We start from the raw sequence: 6,894 nt of genomic DNA, 5'->3' as shown, positions 1-6,894 counted from the left end.
GAAGAGATGAAGAGATGTTTTAGGCTAAACCGAACACCAGTATAAGGAATTTTCTTCCCCTCTGTAGACAGAGTCTCATGGTGTTGCCCTGGCTGTTCTGGAACTCACTATACAGATCTGGCTATACAGATCTGGCTAGCCACAAACTCTTCGAGGTCTGCCTGCCTTTGCCTCCTGGTACTATGATTCTAGGCACGTTCTACCATGTCTGGCAAGTGTAAAAACTAAAGCTAAAAACTGCAATGCCTTGAATTCTAGTTCTTTCAGGAAGCAAAATCGATTTTCAACCACCCTTGGGTGCCTTCTTCTTTGAGTTCTCTTCACTTATCCGTGAATTAGCAATGCATTACTCTTGTCTACTATTAACATCTGTAGACCTGGAGTGGACTGAAGGAGCGACTGCAGAATAGCCACCTTCATTCATTCTTGAAAGTGTATTTATAGCATGCCTATGAGGTGCCAGGATTCTACCTGTGTTGACTTACACCCGAGAATAAAACAAATATTGTTCCTTGTTGTAGTCTGGGACCAACCTGGACCATAAATTATTTCCGTGTTTTCTTGGGTTCACCAATCAGTCCCACGTTGCAGGGTGCCATACAAAGACGGACGCTAAGAAGAAATCCCACACTAGCTCAGAACTGAGTGCAATAAAGGCTTATCTACTTAGGGGTAGACTCACAGATCACAGTCCACTGCTCGAACGGGGAACAGCAATCAAATCCCACAGCTAGAAGAGAGAGGGAACGCTGCTTTACATTGGCATTTATAGTATAAGAGGCATTTATATTGTGGGCAGAGGCTGGCAAGCATCTGTTTTAAGCCTGGGCTCCATAGTCAGGCCTTGTGTCAAGCAAAATAGAACAAACCAGACTCAACCATATAAAAGGCTTATATAATATATATATGGTGGCTCTTCTTCCTCTCTGATGAGTGCTCTGAGGTGCAAGCTGTCTGAGAGATCACTTAACAGCTTGAAGCAAGATGCTTGCAGACTGGATTCAGGATCTTAAAGCACCCAGACATTTCAAGTGTTCTCTTAATTTCACAATCTCACACCCATGTTTTCCCGCCACCCGTTATCTTCTCCGGCTATGAAAAGTGGAGTGGACTGAACAAGGGTGAGACTGACAGTGGACAGCTGGAAGGCCACAGTAGTGGTCTGGGGTGCAGTAATGGTTCACTAGAAGAGTTAGCATGGGGGAGTGGAAAATAATGTGTCTGTTTGTGCTAAGGGAGGTAAAACCAGCAGGCCTTGAGAGTTTGGGTGTGTGTGATGGATGGGGGATGAGGAAGAGTGGAGCAGAGAAAACAGGAGCCTAACAAAGATGTGCTGAGTTGGAGGAAGATGGTTTTAGCAGAAAGGCTTAATTAAGTAGTTAGACGCTGATACCTAAGAATAGAGCTCTGAGCTGGGCGTAGTGGCTCACGCTTGCAATGCTAGCACGCACTTGGGAAGCAGAGGTGCAGACAGGAGCAACAGCCCAAGTTCTAAGCCAGCTTGATTGACATAGTGAGTTCCAGGAAAGCCAGGGCTACATGGTAAGACAGAGAGAGAGAGAGAGAGAGAGAGAGAGAGAGAGAGAGAGAGAGAGAGAGAGAGAGAGAGAGATAAAGAAATTTTAAAAATTTATGCCAGTTAATTTCTCTAGTTTTTCCTGGTTTTCTCTTTCTTCTATAAGATCATATTTTCCTCAGCTCCAGGGAGAGAGGTATTTTTCATCTCTGAGGTGAATTATACCTTAAAATTAGGCCACTCATTTTTGGATTAAGAGAGTTAAATAAATTATCATTGGCTCTTACTTATTTGCTTAGGTTTGATTCCACTGGTTGAAATCAAACGAGTCAGCACGTTAACCTGCAGGAGAGAGGAGAAGCTATAATTGTTCACCGGTAGGCTTCTTCCTGCACACCATTGCCTCAGAGACATCACCGCTCTCTACGCAGGCGTTGTGAGAGACGGTCAGGCATGAGGAGTCTTCACAGGGTCAATCACTGGAAGACACAGATGATAATGAATAGCTGGGAACAAATGGATCAACAGCCACAGAGAGTTGAAGGAAGTGAAATGGGAAGACAGCAGGAACAAAGATGGAGAAAGATTGTACCCACCAGATGATGGCCTTTGTTTGAAACAGACAAATTCCTTCAGGAGCAAAACCTGTTTGCCTCAAAGAATAACCAGCCTAGAGTCCACAACCTCAGAGAACCTAGACAACAAAGATGACCCTAAGGGAGACATACTCCTCTGCCTAGGAAGCAGAAAAAGAGATCTCCTGAGTAAACTGGAAACATAGGAGGCAAGGGAGAGAGTGGAAAGGGAGATGGGAGAATGAAGGGGAGTGGGAAAAATGCATAGCTCAAATAAGAACAATAAATTATAAAAAAATATAATAAATGAAAAAATAGCTTAAAAACCTGTTTGTCTTGGGGTTTCTATTGCTGTGGAGAGAAACCATGACAGAGGCAACTCTTGCAGAAGAAGCATTTAACTGGGGGCTTTCCTACCATTTCCTTATCATCAAGGCAGGAAGCATGGCAGCAGGCATGGTGCTGGAGGAGGAGCTGAGAACTACTTCCTGCATGAATGTGGCTGCTTTTGCACTTGTTCTGGAAATTTGCCTGAGGCTAAATGGAAGAGTTTTGGACGAATGGCATCAGCGGGGGAGATTTCAGGACAGCCTAGTCTTGACTGTGACACGTGGTTATTGGTGGTCACTCTTATGCGGATCTATAATGAAAAGAAACAGACTGCACAAAGAAAGTTACAAAAGGTACAGTTGGAGGAGGGAAGGGGCTCCAGGAAATGTACAGCCAAGTCCTGTGCTCACAGAGATAAAAAGTTCAAACAAAAGTCTGATGCTAAATGGAATAAAGGGAGAGGTGACCTCAGGACAAGACCCCATCTAGCTAAACTTCCAACTTGTGAGAAGGATTTAAAGAAAAATTTAAGTAGTGGATGTAAGCAGGAGTTTCTGTCCCGCCTGGTTCTGCAGCCATTCAATCCCAAAGAAACACACAGAGGCTTATATTAATTATAAACTATTTAGCCTATTAGCTCAAGCTTATTATTAAGTAGCTCTTACAACTTAAATTAATCCATAATTCCTATCTACGTTTAGCCATGTAGCTTGGTACCATTTATCAGTGCAGCATTCTCATCTTGCTTCCTCTACATCTGGGTGGTAACTGCATCTGGCCTTTTCTCTTCCAATAATTCTCTTAGTCTGGTTGCCTGGCCTATACTTCCTGCCTGGCCACTGACCAGTCATCATTTTATGAAACAAATGCAAGTGACAAATCTTTGCAGTGTACAAAAGCATTATCCCACAGCAAATGAAAGAAGCCATTAAGAGCAGAAAACTGATACAGATGTATTTGAACCATGGTGCCAAGTTCGAGCCCAACGAAGCAGAAACTTGGCAACTTCTGCCACATAATTCTGGCTTTAGTTGCACGGATAGAAGAAATGGGTTGTGGAATCTCTTGTCAAGGCTAAGAAAAGCCACAGAGACCAGGAGGTGTCCCCGCATGGAGGCCTAGAGAGGTCGTTGTGTGAAGTTGTTATGGTGAAGCCTGGATTGTGCTGGAGACCTCAAGATGCTGGAGTGTTGTGGGGTATCCACCAGAGAGGACTAGTTGGAGTTCGGTTTAAACCTATAGAAAGTTGTTATTAGCCAGCCAACTACTACATTGGGGGAATATCTACAAGGCATCTTGGTGATATTAAATAGGTACTCTTTCCTGGAGGTTCTCCCAGCGAGCTTAGTTTGTTCCCATTTACAGCTCTTAGAGTTGGAAGTGGAGTTTATGGAGTCTTAGAGTTCAAGTATAGCCTGTAGTTCTTCCCTGTGCCTAGTTAAGAATGTTATGCCCTTGTTAGCATCCCACTGCCTTCTGAACCTTTATCAGAATTTCCCAGGAATTCCTGGGAAAATGAAGTTCAGTGCTTGCCATTATAGGGCTCTCATCTTTAAGATGTCCCAAGTTGGTTGGTTTAGGCTACTGGGCTGGATGACTCTAGGTACAGGTTTCTTTTAGACAGTGAATTTGCTGCCTGAATCTGAACTATGTAGGTGTAACTTTACTCCCCGGGTTCTACCAGTTTTTCAATAATGATTTTGGTTTCCTGACAGGTCCTAAATTGCAGGGTTATGGGACTGCATTGCCTGTAGCCATAAGCAAAGCTTTAAAGTGATCAGTGTGTCCCCAGGAAGATTCAGTTTAGTAACCCCATCAAGAACAATGGTATTTGCCTGGCTTCTGGCAACTTGGAAGGCTATCAGCTGGGCAGACATAGTTCTGGATAGGTCAGCGTTTCTTCTCCAGTGTACCCACAGCCCTGGGGGCATGCTCCTGCTCAGCAGCGAGCCAATCACACTCTAGTAGCCTCTGGATGCAATATGTTATAGAAATCTACCTGGAAAGTAGGTTGTGTCTCAGTGGATAGTTTGGCTATGAACTCCCTGGTTCTGGTTTTAGCTGGATGTGGATGGTCCACAGAATGACATAGGAGAGATTGGTGACCTTTATTGTTGCTTCAGGTAGGATTCTAGTTACCCATATAAGGTTTCCAGGCTGGAACTTGTGGGGGAACTCAGAAGTAAGCAAGGGTGCATCACGTGGAATGGAACCATCTGATGAATAGTCCTGTTGCTGTATTACAGGGCCTGTCAAGACTTGAGGAGGGAATGGTTCCTACTGCTGGTCTCTGAGCTGGGGAAGCAGGGTGGGGCATCTTCCAAACATAGTCTCCTTGAGGCAAATCCCTCCCTCTAGGGGGTGCAGTGGGCTAGGAGCAAATCAAATAGGGAAGTCTATCCATCCTTCACTGGATTCTAATGAGAGTTTTGTTAGTTTTGCTTTTGTTTTTTAACATGCTCAGAATTTTGTGGGCTATGTGAAAATTTCAATGCAATTTTCAACCGATGTCTAAATCTTTAGTTATTAATTGATAGATTGTCATGGAAAGCTGGGTCATTGTCTGACCACAATGCTACAGGCAGGCCAGTTTGGGGAATCACTTCTTGGAGAAGTTTTTTAGCTACTATTTGAGCAGTTTCAGTATGGTTATAAATGTTTTACCCACTAGGAAAAGGTTTCTATAAAAACTAGCTAGTATCCTCCTGCAGCAGGCTGGATCTCAGTGTAGTTATTTCTCAGAGTTTGCTGGGGTGTTGGCCTCTCATTTGGACTCCTTTCTGGGTAAGGACTCCCTGCTTTGGATTTACTTGGCCACTAACCTGACATTTAGCTCTGGACTACATGGTCTAGGCATAATGTACCTCAGTCTGAGCAGGTCAGAAAGTTTTGTGGACCCCAGATGAATAACCTGTCGGAAGTCAGTTACCAGAGTCCTGTCAATTGCTTCTGGAAGGATGACTTTCCCTCGGGTGTCCTCCATCAACTGTGGGAGCAAGCTGTCCATATTTTCATTTTTGCATCCTCTATTTCCTCTTGGTTGTACCATGGTGTCTCAGGCAACTGGGTCAGGGTGTGTCACCAGAGTATCAACGGGCCCCACTGGTCTGAGGACCAGTCAGTCTTGTTGGTCAGCAGCCAGTTACCTCTTGTCTCAGGGGAGTCATCTTTGTGATGTCCTTAGCAATGGCAGATATTAACTTGTAGGAGAAGCCAAATAGCCTCTAGGAGGGCCAAGATTTTCTCTTTGTGTTAAATGTCCTTTCCCCCAGCGGTGATAAGGCCTCTTTGTCCGTAGATTGTATCATGGACTTGCATGCTGGTAAAGGCATAGATAGAGTGATGGACTTTCCTTTGCCCCATCAGAGAGCCTGGGTCAGATGGATCAGGCAGTTCTGCTCTCTGGGCTGAGGTGTCTGGCTCAGGCTTGGGCCCAATTCATTTCGGTTAAAGTAACTACTGTAGCTCCTACATACCTGGTTTTCATCCTGGCTGCATTGTTCATCATTGATTTCCCTTCTAGGCCCAGGGGCAGTTTTTCTACTGTTTGCAGAGAATCATAGGTTTTGAATTTTCCAAGTATACAGATCATTGGTTGAAAAGAAGCCATGAACTATGAAAGAGGGCTTCTCCTTCGCCTGGGTGCACCCAGTTACTCAAAGCAGAGAGGGGCGGGAGGGGAAGGAGTCCATCTCTCCCTTCCTGCACGCATTCCACTTAGATGACAGGGGGCCCCTTCCCCACTTCCACACAGGGACCAGGTCTATGAGCTGAAGCCATGTAATGAAGCTAGCAAGCAGTCTGGGAGCAGGACAGCTGAGAGCAGCTGGGCAATCCCGCAGAGCCCAAAGGATTGAGGTCCCCAACAAGAAGGCACAGGCCTTAAGCCAGGGTGGGGATGTCTCTCGCACCACAAAAAGCCACGGGTCAATTCAGGGAAACTGGTTGGGGTGTCTGTGGTTTCATGTTTCAGACAGCCTGAACTGTCACTGGGCTGCCTGACTCCAAAAGAGGGCCAACGATTTTCACAGAAGTTCCTGACCTTTGCTGTGTGAGAAAGAGATATCTTGTCCTCCTCCATGATACTCTCCTCTGGGCCATTGTCATAGCTACAGCAGCAGCTACCAACACCAATGCAGCTGCAGTTGCTGCAGAAAGGGAAGTTGCAGTGTGGGCACAGCACAGCCCCTGAACCTGCAGTCAGTCATGCATTATACCAGGGGTGACTACAGGCATGGTCCCAGTCCTGTGACAATTCCTCCATCTATTATAGATATTTCTCCAATTAACAGAACTGACAGAAACACATAGAACACACACACACACACACACACACACACACACACAGTAAAGGGCTGGCCAATACATATATACCCGAAAAGATCAGGGGCATCTAGTGACATCTCACATGGATCCCCAACACCGGATCAGCAGGCTTGTCCAGCCTCTCCTGTGTGTCCTAACCAGACTTAC

This window comes from Arvicola amphibius, chromosome 11 (genome assembly GCF_903992535.2).
Source record: "Arvicola amphibius chromosome 11, mArvAmp1.2, whole genome shotgun sequence".
NCBI classification, from domain to species: Eukaryota; Metazoa; Chordata; class Mammalia; order Rodentia; family Cricetidae; genus Arvicola; species Arvicola amphibius.
This window is presented reverse-complemented; position numbering follows the sequence as displayed.